This window comes from Leopardus geoffroyi, chromosome B2, assembly GCF_018350155.1.
Source record: "Leopardus geoffroyi isolate Oge1 chromosome B2, O.geoffroyi_Oge1_pat1.0, whole genome shotgun sequence".
NCBI lineage: Eukaryota > Metazoa > Chordata > Mammalia > Carnivora > Felidae > Leopardus > Leopardus geoffroyi.
The window spans coordinates 14,812,785-14,826,637 of record NC_059332.1 but is presented as its reverse complement, the minus strand read 5'-3'; the positions used below and the strand labels follow the sequence as shown (position 1 = coordinate 14,826,637).

At 46.7% G+C, this 13,853-nt stretch overlaps 1 long non-coding RNA gene across 1 annotated transcript; it reads left to right on the top strand.

Moving 5' to 3' along the window:
- Positions 1 to 6,795: 6,795 nt before the first annotated feature.
- On the top strand, positions 6,796 to 8,460 carry LOC123609688. The gene is made up of 3 exons (XR_006717900.1): positions 6,796 to 6,959; positions 7,611 to 7,774; positions 8,062 to 8,460. It is a non-coding gene; the product is annotated as an uncharacterized LOC123609688 (long non-coding RNA).
- The last annotated feature ends 5,393 nt before the right edge of the window (positions 8,461 to 13,853 follow it).

Sequence of the window (13,853 nt, the reverse complement as noted above, 5' to 3'; positions counted from 1 at the left end):
TTCTCTAGCCTCATACAATGGCTTGAGTTTGGGAGCTGGGTGGGCAAAGAGTTGAGTTTAAGCAAAGTTGGGATTTAGCCAACCAGATGTGACAAATGGAAACAGGGGGTTAAGTAGGACGGGGAGCCTGGATGTAAGTGAGCCAAAGGCCGGGCCAGGGATCCAAGCGGGGTAAGAGGGAAATGAGGACAGCGGGGGGTGGGAGAGGGACACGAGAAGACGGAAGTGGTCTAGGAAATGTTGGGGTGTTTGGAAGGGCAGGCCATGATCCCAGGTAATGATCTACGCCTATGATCTCGGGAGTGGGTAGATAAGTCAGGATAGAAGAAAAGATACCAACCAGGACATAACGAGGCTGGAAGGCCAGAACGTGGGGTAGGTTGTCTTTGCCGTCGTGATAGTGACAGAGAGACAGTGAGCCAGATCTTGAAATGTTCGTGAATAAGGGACGGTGGCTGGGAGGCTGGAGATGGCTGCAGGGAGAGGGGTAGCAGGTGGTGTTTCCATGAATCGTTCCTCAGGGACCTGTAGGACCGTAGCATGGGGAAGCTCTGGTCCCCGTCACCCCTAGAGAATCTCCTCAGGCTCCTCTGCAGTCTGCTCCCTCCCCTGGCCACCTTCCAGGGTAGGATTTAGCTGTGAAGTCAAAGAGGCTTGCCTGAGAGATTTATCTTCAAGTTTGTAGAGGCTGCTGTTTCTTGAAACTCAGAGGCAACCAGGGAGCCTTGGGGGGGGATCATGGAGAGCCAAGTGGGCCATGTTCTGAAGGGTTGGCATGAGTTTCATCATGGGTTCTGGGGTTCCTCTGCAGTGTAGACCAGGTGAATGGAGATGCTACTTGTCATCCAGGAACTCAAGGGGGTGATGAGCTTAAACGCTCAAAGGGTCAAATAGGCCCGGGGAGTGCTGCCTACACGAGGAGGTATTGTACACCCTCAGGACAGCCAACCCGGGCTCCTTAGCTCATTCTTCAAGAGTTCCTAAGTGCCCAAACCACCCTCCTGCTCCAAGCTTCCTTTCCCATCCAGACTTCCTGAGAAAGCCCAAGCATCCGAAGTCACTCCTGAAAGATGACACGTCCCGGCCCAGTGCACTGGGCCTCAGCACCTCGAAAGGACCCAAGCTGTAATGATCCGTGGCTGAAGAGGTGGCCCCAGTGTAGCTTCGCTCATGTAGCTGAGGCTCACTCACTCTACCTGAAGCCTGTTGACAGGAAGGGCCTCGGGTGTCCGTGAGGGAGAAATAGGTAACGTCCAGACAATCAACCTTTGAGGGAACAGGCATGTTCAAGGACTGAGGATAGGGTCCCTGTCTGAGAAGGGGCATGTGCGATCTGGGTCTTTGTCAAGAATGAAAGATTATGGTCTGTGACCAGTTAAGATGTTAGAAGGAAAGTCCAAGTCAATGTTATTTTGCATTAGGGACAGCAGTTTGGAAGGCGGTGTAGAGGTAGGAGAAAAGCGCACACCGGTCTTGGGGCCACGGGCTCATGCTCACACGACTGGAGGGAACAGGTGAGAACTCCTCTCTGCACTCACGCTATGTCCCAGGAGGCCCTTGTGCTGGCGGGGGGGCGGGACAAGGTCCAATCGGCTGGTACTCTCAGGCTGTGATTGGCCAACGGGATCGGGGTCTCAGGTTGACAGACAGAGCCCGGATTTGGGGAGAAGAGAGGGAGGGATGAGGGGGAGGTTCCTCTGTTTGGAGAAAAGACTCAGAATTCCTAGCCCCGGATCCCCATCCGAAAGGGATGCCTCAGATCTTGTAGCCACGCACACACACGCACTCCTACCTAGGTACCTCCTCAAATCACGGACTCGGAGTTGTAATTTTCCCCACACAGACACAAGCAGCGACTGCATACCCTCTCTTTGCTCAGTAGCCGGAGGTCCTAGGGAAGGGAGAAGAGCCTCATCCTGTAGAAAACGTGTTTTGGACCCCAGGACCAAAGTTTGTTAAGATGTACAGACCAGTGGAGACGCCCCTTGATAAATAAAGACTCCCCAAATCCTCCAGCGTCCGTGGCTTTTTGAGGGTTATGTGTGTGTCTACAACACCCAGCTCTGGGCTTGGGAACAAGGCTGGGGGGTCCTGGGTGGGAAGCTCTGCTCAGCTGGGACGCTCTTGGTCCTGCCTTGGCCGGTGGCCTGGAGTCCTCAGAGTCAGAGCTCTGGCCTTGCTCCCAGCCTCACTTTCCTGTCCCAAACGCTGGTCTCGGCCCTGGGCACACTGTCACATCCCCGGATGCCCATCATCTGCCTTCCTGAGATACGAGAAAGATAGCCTGTGATTTAGGGATGCCACAGGACTCTGCACTCAGGCGGGCTACCTGTTTGTGCTCCAGAGGAGTCCCCTCTGTAGCTGCTCTGCATCTCTATTATATCAGTGACCACAGACAAATGTGAATGATCCCCTTTCTTTCTTTCTTTCTTTCTTTCTTTCCTTTTTAATTATTTTAAATTTACTTTTGAGAGAGAGACAGAGCATGTGGGGGGGAGGGGCAGAGAGAAAAGGAGATGCGGAATCTGCGGCAGGCCCCAGGCTCTGAGCCATCAGCACAGAGCCTGATGCAGGGCTCCAACCCACGAACCGCGAGATCATGACCTGAGCGGAAGTCGGACGCTTAAGCCACTGAGCCACCCAGGTGCCCCTGATCTCTTTTCTTTCGGCTTGCTGCTCACTTGAGTTATCTAGAGGGCAGTTATGGAATAAGTTTTATAGGGCACGAAAGAAACATGGGCCATGGCGGGGGGGTGCTCCTTACCGACCGAACAACAGAGTCTGTGCAGATTCTGGAGCCCCAGCCGGGGAACAGGAGGAGTATTCAAAATTTGCAACGTTCCAGACATAGGATTGCTGTATCTAGCAGTGGTCTTTCGCGTCAGGCTTAGCGGGGCATCAGTTCTCTCCCGCAGGGAAGCAGACGTTGTAATACAACCTCTGGGAGTCATTGTAAGGATTAAATGGTGTGATGTGTGCGTGCGTGTGGTGAGTACCACTTGGTAGGAGTGGTACATTCTTTTCCCTTCCTAGTCCTAGTGACGTGTGCTTCCTGTGGCTCTGTTGTTATATGTTCTTGAACGTAAGAGCCTGAAGAAACCTTAGATGCTTTTGTGCACGAACACCTTTGCTGCCGTTACAATCTGACATAGCAGCTTTTCTTCTGGCGGCTGCTCCCAGGTCTGTTCCGGTGGGGGAGACTTGTCCTGGCCTTCCACAGAACCATCATTTGTGCAAGCCTCCCCAGGGCTCCGAACAGCGAGGAAATGAGGGAAAGCAAGCAACATCTGGCACTGAACAAATACCATCATCTTACAAATGAGTTGTCTGTGGGATAATGATCCTTGCACATGTAGAGCAGAGGGAAGGCGACGCCAGGACCCGATATTAGACGATAAACACCTGAAAGGCAGTCACAGGACCTACTGATCGCTCTGCTGGGTCTACAGCTAAGTTCCAGGAGAAAGGGCAGGTGCTGACGTTCATGGTTTTCAGTCACACCACGCGGGAAGCCCACCTCTTGCTCTCTGTGTGGAATAGCAGAATTCTGCAGACACAGAGGCATGAGAGTCGCTCAGTGTTTGCAGCGATGCCCAGGGGAGGGTGAGCTCGTGTGGGCCCTGTGAGCGTCTCCCGTCTTGCCCCCTCGCGCTGGCCGAGAACATTCCAGTCGTGCTGCCGCCTGGGTAGCTGGGAGCTACTGAATGTTGTCCAGCATCATAGGGAGTTATGTAAGCAAAGGACTAAGACACATGCTTTGTGCCTTGTCTGGTGCTTACGTGATATACCCCCAAAGAAGAAAAATGCTAATGAGTCATTCTGTAACATTTGAGGAACGCCAATCAAGCTGTGATGGGAAGGGCCCTGGGCCCCATGGCCATGGGGAACTTTGTCTTTGACATCCAGTTGTTATGTCCTCTCTCCTCTTAGCGTGATTTTGTCCTCTCTCCACTGAAATCCCAGGCTCTCAAGGACCCTCTCTGTAAGGTCCCAGACAAGGCCACTGCCACCAGCTGTTGGACTCCGTGACATAAAGGAGACATGGCATGGTGACAGATGCATTCGGTTCATCTTGCATGGTGTTTGGACAAAAATCTGTCATTTGCAGCATTTATGAGATTTCATAAATATCTAAATTCTTAGCCACACACACACACACACCCACCCCATCTGAAAGAATGAAAGATTTGGCAAGCGTGGGTTAATTTTGGATTAGCAGCAATTGACTGGAACTGAGTAGTGGCTGCTCCTTTTAGATGGGCTGCTGCTGTTCAGTTTACTGCAGTCCCCACTATTCCCTATTGCCTCCATTCTCATGTAGTTCAAATTTATAGTCAGGCAACTGGCTCTTTTTATTCACTGATATTTACCTTGCCGGTCCTGTAGGTGTTTGCAGTCTCTGCTGTGGGTCTTCTTTTAATTTTTTTTAAGTTTATTTATTTATTTTGAGAGAGAGAGAGAGAGCGAGCGAGTGGATGCATGGGGGAGGGACAGAAAGAGAGGGAAAGAGAGAATCCCAAGCAGACTCCGTGCTGTCAGCACAGAGCCTGACGTGGGGCTCGATCTCACAGACCGTGAGATTACAACATGAGCCTCAATCAAGAGTTGGATGCTTGACCTACTGAGCCACCCAGGTGCCCCATCTGGTCTGGACTTCTAAGTGTTCTACCTCCTCACCTGTTTCCCTACAACCCTTGTCAACCTGTGCCCATTTCCACAAGCCACCCTGTTTCAGTGACAATACAAAAAGCTCTAATTGGATCAGCAACCCCCCAGAACAGTATTAATGGTCCCCAATAGATTGATAACTTTACCAGCTAACTGTGTCCATGATAATATTGGTTAAAAACCAATCACAGATGGCATTTCCTTTGTTCAAGTGGTCTGCTCAGTGGATGAAGGTCAGCTGTTCCAGGCTGGGCTCAGCTGGAAGGGAAGGGGGTGTGGCTCTGTTCCACATTTCTCATCTTCCTGGGACTAGTGGGTTAGCCTGGCCATGTTCTTCTTATGATGACAGCAGAGGTACGAGAGAGAGAGAGTGAAATTGGCACACTCTGATTTCTGCCTCATTCTACTGGCCAACAAGGTCATATGACCAAAATCAAGGTCAAGAGGTGGAGGAGTATTCCTGCCCACCGTTCAAGGGTACGGCAAAGTTGCAAGGCATTTGTATGGTGAGCTGTTAATCTCACCCCTAAAGAGGTCTGGCTTTTGCCTTTGGCTGTTGGAAAGTGGTCACTAGGTCCTTGGAAGGCTCTGCTTGGTAGGATTATCCCTGTTAGCCTGGGGGCTTTGGCCACTGGATGGTTTAACAGTGTGATTTATGATGGTCACTTGTGGTGGGGTAGTGGTGGCAGTGCTGCCTCTAGAGCCATGCAGGTAGCATGTGATAGGACCCAGTAAAACCTCTGGTCACTGAGGCTTGGGTGGGCTTCCCTGGATGGTAACATCCCACCCATATGGTCACACACCGAGGCCGGGAGGGGGCGATGCTGTCCATGAGCACACAGGGAGAGGATGCCTATAAGCTCTACGTTTGGACGCCTCCCAGACTTTGCCCCGAACCTCTTCCTGATTTTAATCTACATCTTTTCCCTGGAATAAACCATCGCTGTGAGTGTAAAGGTTACCAGTGAGTTCTGTAAGTCCTTCTAGTGAATTATCAGAACTGAGTGAGGGTGGTGTTGGGAAACCCCCTTGAAGTTGAATTGGTGTCAGAGGTGAGGGCAGCCATCTTGTGTCAGCTGTTCCCTAACTCTGCAGTTGACCTGAACTCCCACAGCACAGAAACTTCTTAAGAAGAGATGAAGGTTGAAGCTGATGATACAAATTGCCACAATATCCCTCTCGAGCACATCTTTATTCACTTCTTCATCCATTCGGCAAACACTGATTGAGCACCTACGGTATACATGTCTCATGCTATTCCAGCATCTGAGACTAAAAGAAGTTAGTATCACACAGCCTTAAATTCCAGAGGAGGAGACAAAATCTAAAAAGCAAACAAACATGTGAGGTAATGTCAGATTGTGAGACATACTTAGAGGAAAACAAAGTAGGGCCCAGCAGGTGGCTCTATTTGTATAGGGTGGTCAAGAAGGACTCTTCTGGAAAGGTGACATGTGAATAGGCTTGGACAAAATGAAGGAGAAAGTTGGGTTACGGTTCAGGGCCAGAAAGTTCTAGAAGGAGGGATGAGCTGGCCCAAAGACCTAGGACGTAGGAGCATGTGAACAGGGCACTCCAGCCTAGGTGATACTGTAACACGAGGAACTCATCCCACGGAAGATTTTCTTCATGTGTCCTTGGAGGACTGTTGTGTGCTTTCCTCCCCGAAGTGCCTCAAATGAAGCCTGAGGCCAGCCTCTCTGTGGTTTTGTTTGTTCGCAACTTGGCTTGGGTGGTATGGCTTCTTCCGCATGGTCGACACGGGGGGGATCATGTCACCTGCCTCTTTCCTCCCTCACGGAGCAGGAACAGCAGTGTCTCCCAGATGCTTCTAGTTTCCCAGAGGGGGATGAAAAAGAAAGCCAGGAAAGTACAGGAATATGAGCTACTTCTGTTGGTTTTGTTCATGAAGTGAACAAATGAACACACAGCTGGAAAGTACAGGGTGACTAAGAAGTAGCCCAAAGGGAAAAACCTAACGGGGGAATTTTATTAAGAGATATAATTTACATAGCCACCCTTCGGGCTTCCCTCTCAGCCTCTCTGTGGTTCTTAAACCAATCCCCCCACCCAGTAGTGGGGAGAAGGGCACAGGTGCCCGGGTTGGGAGAAGCATGAGTCATGGAGGGTGTGCGCGAAGGTCCTTTCGGCTTGCGGGAAGGACTGTGGGAGTGACCTCGGGCCAACGGCAAAGAGCTCTCCACATGGGGCGGCCTTGGGGGCTCGGGTTCAGAAGATGCTCACCCCAAACCCTGACTCTTGATAGGGCTCAACAATTGGTAGCTGCTGTGGTAGGTTTATTGGCAGAATTTTTTCCAGTGTATTCTTTTCTCTCAACAACCTTTCCCTGGAAAGGAGGTTCGGAAGGCACGCTTGGGGCAACGGGGAACCCCGTCTTCCCTTTTTGTAGCGCTTCCTCATCTACCAGGTCTGACAACCCGAGGGTGAGACACTAGAGAGACAGATGGGTGCACAGGGTATGAAGCCGGGGTTTTGCCCCCCATCCACCAGCAGCAGTCACCGGAAGAGCTAATGGCGGTCAGTCTCCAGCCATCTTTTGCAAATTTGTGATGTGCTCAGCATTTGATACGTGCCTGAAGGCCATCCCCAAAATGTGTTCCCTGGCCCCTCCCGCAGGCCTTTTCCTTAAAGGGCAAGCCTTCCCCTCATTTCCCTTTTCTCCTTATCCAATCTCTGGTTTCCTGATGCACTCCTCACTGGCTCCTGCCCTCCCTGTAGAGCTGCCCTCGATCCCCTTACACCACACCCTGCCAGCCTCAGACTTTCAGAGAGAAATCGTGTAGAATCGAGAGACAAAGCAAGGTCCACCTGGAGAGGCAGTATCCTCCCGCGTGAGCCTCTCGAGAACAATCTTTCATAGGCACAACTTCCATCCTGCTTAGTAAATGTTCAGCAGGGAACTCAAATTTCCTCCTCTCCAGGCCCTTCCCCACTCCCGGGATCCCTGCCCTGGGAGCGGTAGGTGAGAAGAGCTGATGGAACCTTCCAGAGCTTTCTCCTCCCAGTCTCCAGTCCCCGAAGAGGTTCTCAAATGTCGGAGCTCCAGAGGTGTGACGTGCTTTTCCTGGCATGCTCTCTGAGAAAAGTAAAATAACAGCGTAACTGGGACGGAATCCCCTGACGTAAGTCCTAATAAGAAAGGAGGGCCTGAGGGTCAGCAGGAGTGACAAGGGCACTGCTTATCTTCCGGGTCTTCGCCCGAGGTTAACAGATGTCTGCCAAGGGCAGCGAGCGTGTGTAACCACAGCGTTTTCTAGTGATCTAGGGGTTTTCTCTTTTTGAAAGTACAGAGCAGAAGGATGTCCAGGCGGCGGCCAGGGGTTTCAGGGCGACAGTAAGCACGTTGCATTCACTGTTCGTTTCTCCTTCCAGTCAGAGTGGAGCTCAACCCACTTGTGAACTTCTCCCACTGGTTCAGCGAAGACCCCAAGCTAGCGCTTGGAGAGGCTGCTTTTCCCACATCCGTGTCACTTCAGAGACTCGCTGGGGGACACGCCAGGTTTTAATCGCGACGCGGCCGGTAGTTAGCCCGAGAACGTTGCATAAGGAACGGCCTTCTCAGAAATGTGTTCGTACCTCAGTGTGAGGGGGGCTGTTTAGAAGAGGAGGAAGAGGAACTGAGGAAATATACTTGGGTTCTCCAGTGGGTTGAGAGGTGGTCGCTGGGCAGTCACATCTGTCGACTATTAAATGATGGCTCGGGTACTTCTGGTTTCAGCAGTATGGGTTTCTGTGTAATTAAAAATTTCTTTTGCAAATTTCTAGAACCTAGGAGTAAAGTCTCGCTGACGTCTAACTACCCGCGAGAGAGCAAAGGCAAGCTGGAGGGTCAGAACGAAGAAAGCTAGGAACTCCCATGAGCTGACTCGGGGGCAGGGGTGCGGGGTGGAGGACAAGGGGGGGTGCAGGTGGGGAAGAGCAGTTGTCCAGACTTGGGAATTGGCTGTCTAGTCAAGGAGCTTAGGCTCTAATGACCACCAGGCACACAAGAGGCCCCAGGGCCCTAGGAGAGTAAGAAAGTTAATCCTGAGACCCACCCCCACCCCCAAAATAAGGATGAACTGAAAATAACACTCATACAGCAAAATGACAAGGAAGCTTGTAGCTTTTGTTTTTCGTTTTTTAAACAAAAGCCTCTCCTTAAAATTCATAGTCATAGAGGTGTCCTCACGGGAATATGATATTTAAAGTTATCATACTAGTAGAGTGGTCTAGCACACACCCCACCAAAAAATTAATCTAAACTTCTGGGGTGCCTGGGCGGCTCAGCCAGTTAAGCAGCTGACTCTTGGTTTCGGCTCAGGTCATGATCTCACCTGGGTTTGGGATCTCACCATGGTTCCTGGGATTGAGTCCCACCTCGGGCTCTGCGCTGACAGCATGGAGCCTGCTTGGGATTCTCTCTCTCCCTCTCTCTGTCCCTTTCTTGCTCACACAAACATGCTCCCTCTCAAAATAAATAAATAAACTTAAAAAAATTCACATAAAACTTGAAATCATTGTTGCACTATATGCTAACTAATTTGGATGCACATGTAAAAAAGTAAAAAATAAGATTAAAAAATTAACATAAAATGCTGTCATAGCTGGTAGCACCTTTAGGGCACCTGGTTAAAACAAACATAAAATCTCTCTAGGAGTCCTCACCTTCCTCCCAGACCCTCTAGCATTTCCCTGTGTGAAGTCTCGACTAGAGACTGATTTACTGGTAAAAATCACAAAACGTACGGAAAAAAAAAAAATCCATACAAAATCAAGAGTCGGCTCTCCAAAACAGATACCAATATGAAAGAACTTCGGATAATACAATTATCAGGTAGATTATAAAATAAACATGTCTAAAATCATGAGAGGCACAAAAGAAGTAAGAGAACACACAAAAAAGGATAAGACTCCATCAAAGAAGACCAGACTAGAGTTAAATCAGAAATCAACTCTAACTTCAGAAGTTTTTAAAAAATTATAATTTAAAACTTAATATGTTAAACTGATGATTACATATCACTGAATAAATAACTAGCAGGTGGGAAGATCGATTTGAGGAAGAGTCAGAGGTCTGCATGGAGAAACGCGGGAGGGCAGCATGTGGGGGAGGAGCTTACTGTGGGGGGCAGGGGGAGGGGTTCGGGGGTGGGGTGGATGGGTAATGGGAGGGGCTAGTACACACTTATCACCTGTTCCAGAAGGAAATAGAGCAAATGGGAGTCAGGCAATATTCCAAGAGAGTAACAGAGAACTTTCCAGAACTAATGAAAGCCGCAAACCTAGTAGGTTGAATAATGCCACATTCTCTAGGACATACAACATTGCATAATGAAAACACCACCAAATAGGAAGGGAAGATTTTAGACGCATTTGTAGATAAAAGAACCCTTGCCTACAAAGGAATGAGTATCAGATTGTCCAGAAAGTTGCAACAGAAGCCGGAGGACAAAGGACAACGGAATAATACATTCAAAGCCCCAAGAGAAAATAACAGTCCGCTTACATTATAACTAAATTAGCATTTAGGAATATGGGCGAAACAAGTATTTTGAGGCAGATGAAAATGAAGAGTGTTTACCAATAACAGGTTTCTGCTGCAAGAATTGCTCAAGAATATACTTCAGAAGAAAATGACTCTAAAAAGCAGCAGTGAGATGTATGATATCAGATTTGAACGAATATTTAATATATAAAAAAGCCTGGGGCGTAGAAAAACCGGATGGGATGAAGGTACTGGTCACAGGCAGTGAACGGGCAGAGGTCGGGCATTTAGGCATTTGGGGGAGAAGTGTGGCAGTATTGGTTAACTTTAGACTTCATTTACAAAAGATTTGGTCAATGTTAAATATATGCAGCCAAGAAAAAAAGAATCAGATGGAAAGCAGGTTAAGTCTAAAGCATGAAACAAGATGACTGAACTAAATTCAAATATAGCAGAATTCAGAAAAAACTAAAATTACACTCTCAAATAGAAAGACAGATTGTCAGTTGTACTGGATTAGAAACATCTAACTATATGCGTTAAGAAAGACATTAAGAACGTAAAGACAAAGAAATATTGAACTTAAAAGTTTAAAAAAATACCAGCAAGATTCCAGCCCAAAGAAAGTGGTTTGGTTCTAATAAGAGGAGGCAAAATTCTTTGAAGCAAAAAAGGGATATTAGGGGTAAAAACGTCCCTAAATAGAACTAAAAAGGAACCATCCACTGAGAAGAAATAATTATAACTTGCCGTCACCTAAAACAGCATCGAGTTATTATATGAGGCAAAAAGAACAATAAATGAACAACTTCATCATCACAGGCGGGATTTTAACACACCTCTTTCAATAAGTGATAAGTTAAGACGACAAAAAATGAGGATGGATATAGATAGACCCATCACACAACGAGCAAGCTTGATTAAAGAGACCCACAGGGAGAATGCACATTATTTCCAAGAACATATGACACATTTACCAAAAGCCCACATATTAGGCCACAAAAATTTCTTGAGAGGCTTCCAAGAATCATACAGACCACATTCTTGAGCATACTCGACTGCTAGACATCAGTAGCAACGATTAAAACCAAACTACATATTTGGGATTTGGGGAGGAAAAAAAAAAACCTCTAAATAATTCACGACCAGAAAAAGTGTCTTCATGCGGAATCTAAGAACAGATTGTAAACAGTAACCAGAAAGTTCAACAAGATTGCTGGCTGTACAAAAGTAAGTTTTTATTCACTTGTAATGAGCAATTAAAAAAAAGTTTTAGTTTAGAAAATAGCAACCAAAAATATAAAGGTACCTAGGAATAAATCTACCAAAACTGGAGAAGACTTGTATGCATGAAATTTAAAAAATTCTTAAAGACCTAAATAAACAGAAAGATAAACAATATTGATGGATTTGTAGAATTGCTTTCTAAAGATGTCATTTTTCTGCAGTACATAATTTGAATGTGTTCCTTTTAAAATTCAAAAGAGGGGGCGTCTGGGTGGCTCAATCAGCCACTTTGGCTCAGGTCATGATCTCACTGTCCGTGAGTTCAAGCCCTGCGTTGGGCTCTGTGTTAACCGCTTGGAGCCAGGAGCCTGTTTCAGATTCTGTGTCTCCCTCTCCCTCTGCCCCTCCCCCACTCATGCTCTCTCTCTCTCTCTCTCTCTCTCTCTCTCTCCCTGTCAAAAATAAATAAACATTAAAAAAATTTTTTTTAATTCAAAAGAGAATTGAGATTCACAAGTCGATTATAATTTGTATAAGGCAGAGCAAAGAACCAAGAATTCCAGGGCAATTACGAAGAGGAAGATTAAGGTAGGAGGGCTTACTTATTCCACCACCATAGCGAGACTTAACTATAGTTTAAGTAATTAGAAAGTGACGGTAGTCCAGAAAGAGACAGAATATAGAAGCACATATGGAAATGTGTATATAACAGAGATGCTATTTCAAATCAACGGGCAAATAAGGAATTTTACCAAGCAGCACTGAACAACCAGGTCTCCATATGGAAAAAATAAGTTAAATCTCTACATCAAACCATATTTAAGTGGATTAAAGACCTGCTTACGAAAAAGCACGACTTGAAAAGTTTTGAAAGAAAATGAAGGAGAATGTGTTTATGTTCTCAGGGTAGGAAGAGATTTCTTCAACACAGCACCAGAAGCACAAACCGTAAATGAAAAGACCAATAAATTTGACTACATGGAAATATTTTTTTAAAAATCCCTCTTGTACATTAAAGACATCATAAACAAAGTAAAAAAAAAAAAAACAAAAAAACCCCCAAACCTTTGGCTTGGAAAAAATATTTGGCATACACGTAACCAAGAAAGGATTTAGCCCAGAGTTTATAAGCAGCTCAAATGGAAAAGGCCAAATGATGTATGACCAGCAAACCCCAAGACGACACAATGGCTTCAAAATGTAACAAAAGCTGTTCCTCCCTCCTCTAATCAGTGCCATGTAAATTAAAGAGGAACTGATATTTCACACTCATCAGATTGGTGAAAATGTAAAAAAAAAAAAAAAAAAAAAAATCTGATGATTTACTAAGTCCCGCTGAGGAGAGTGTAAATGGACACATGTGTTTTGGAGGACAAGACCCGGTGGGATTGCTAGGCCAGAGGATTTGACCATCCCCAGCTTCATGCAACATTGTTTGTACCCGAGAAAAATTGGAAAACATCTTAAATGCCCAGGTATGGGGTCTAGCAAGGGATAGATGTTTTACTAAGAATACATTGCATACAGATGTGCTCGATTCTTTTATTTTCTGTACTTGTCTGCCTAACAATGTCTCAATTAAAAAAAATAGTGTGATGATGGTTATGGAGAAAAGGCACTTAGGAATAGCTTGGTGTGACTGTCAATTGATTTCACCACTTTCAAGGGCAAAATAAGGCGTCAGGTGATGCTGTTCTTTTTAACCCCTCGGGTGGACCAAGGTGGGAGTCTGATGACCATTTATGCTGGCAAGAGTGTTGGAAACAGGCACTCTCATACACTGCGGGTCAGAACGTAGACCGAGAACACCTCAGCGGAGGCAATTTTGGCACTATTTAACAAAACTGTAAATGCTGACTTAGCCCAATTGCTTCCAGGTATTCGTTCAAAGAAAAGAAGCAATATTAGGGCAAAGAATGACCTCCACGGAAGTTCATCACAGCAATCATAACATCGTTTGTAATAATAATAAAGAAACAACGTACCATCACCAGCGATAGTCTAAGTGGTTAGACTAATCATGTCTAACACGATCTCATGGATTCTAATTTATGACGGAACTGTGTGATAGACTCTTCCGTAGCCACCAACACAATGCTGTTGGAGCTCTTTAATGTGATGGGAAGTCTCGCAAAATATTAAGCTAAAAGAGAGTAGGTTACAAAATCGCAGGTGTCCCGCTAAAAATACCTATGCAGGCATTGACGCGAAGACACCTAAATATTAACAGAAGCTACTTCTGGATGAATCATAGGTGATTTCTATATTCTTCTGGCTTGTCTTTTTTTTTGGTGGGGGGGTGCTTTGCCCCAAAACTCCGTGTGTGTGTGTGTGTGTGTGTGTGTATGTGTGTGTGTGTGTGTGTGTGTATGATTTTTAACAGGAGAGGTTCTCCTTTGGCTGAAATAATTTCGATGGGCTGGCTCCATAACCCATGTCCGAAGGCAGGGAGCCGCGTACCAGACTCCGG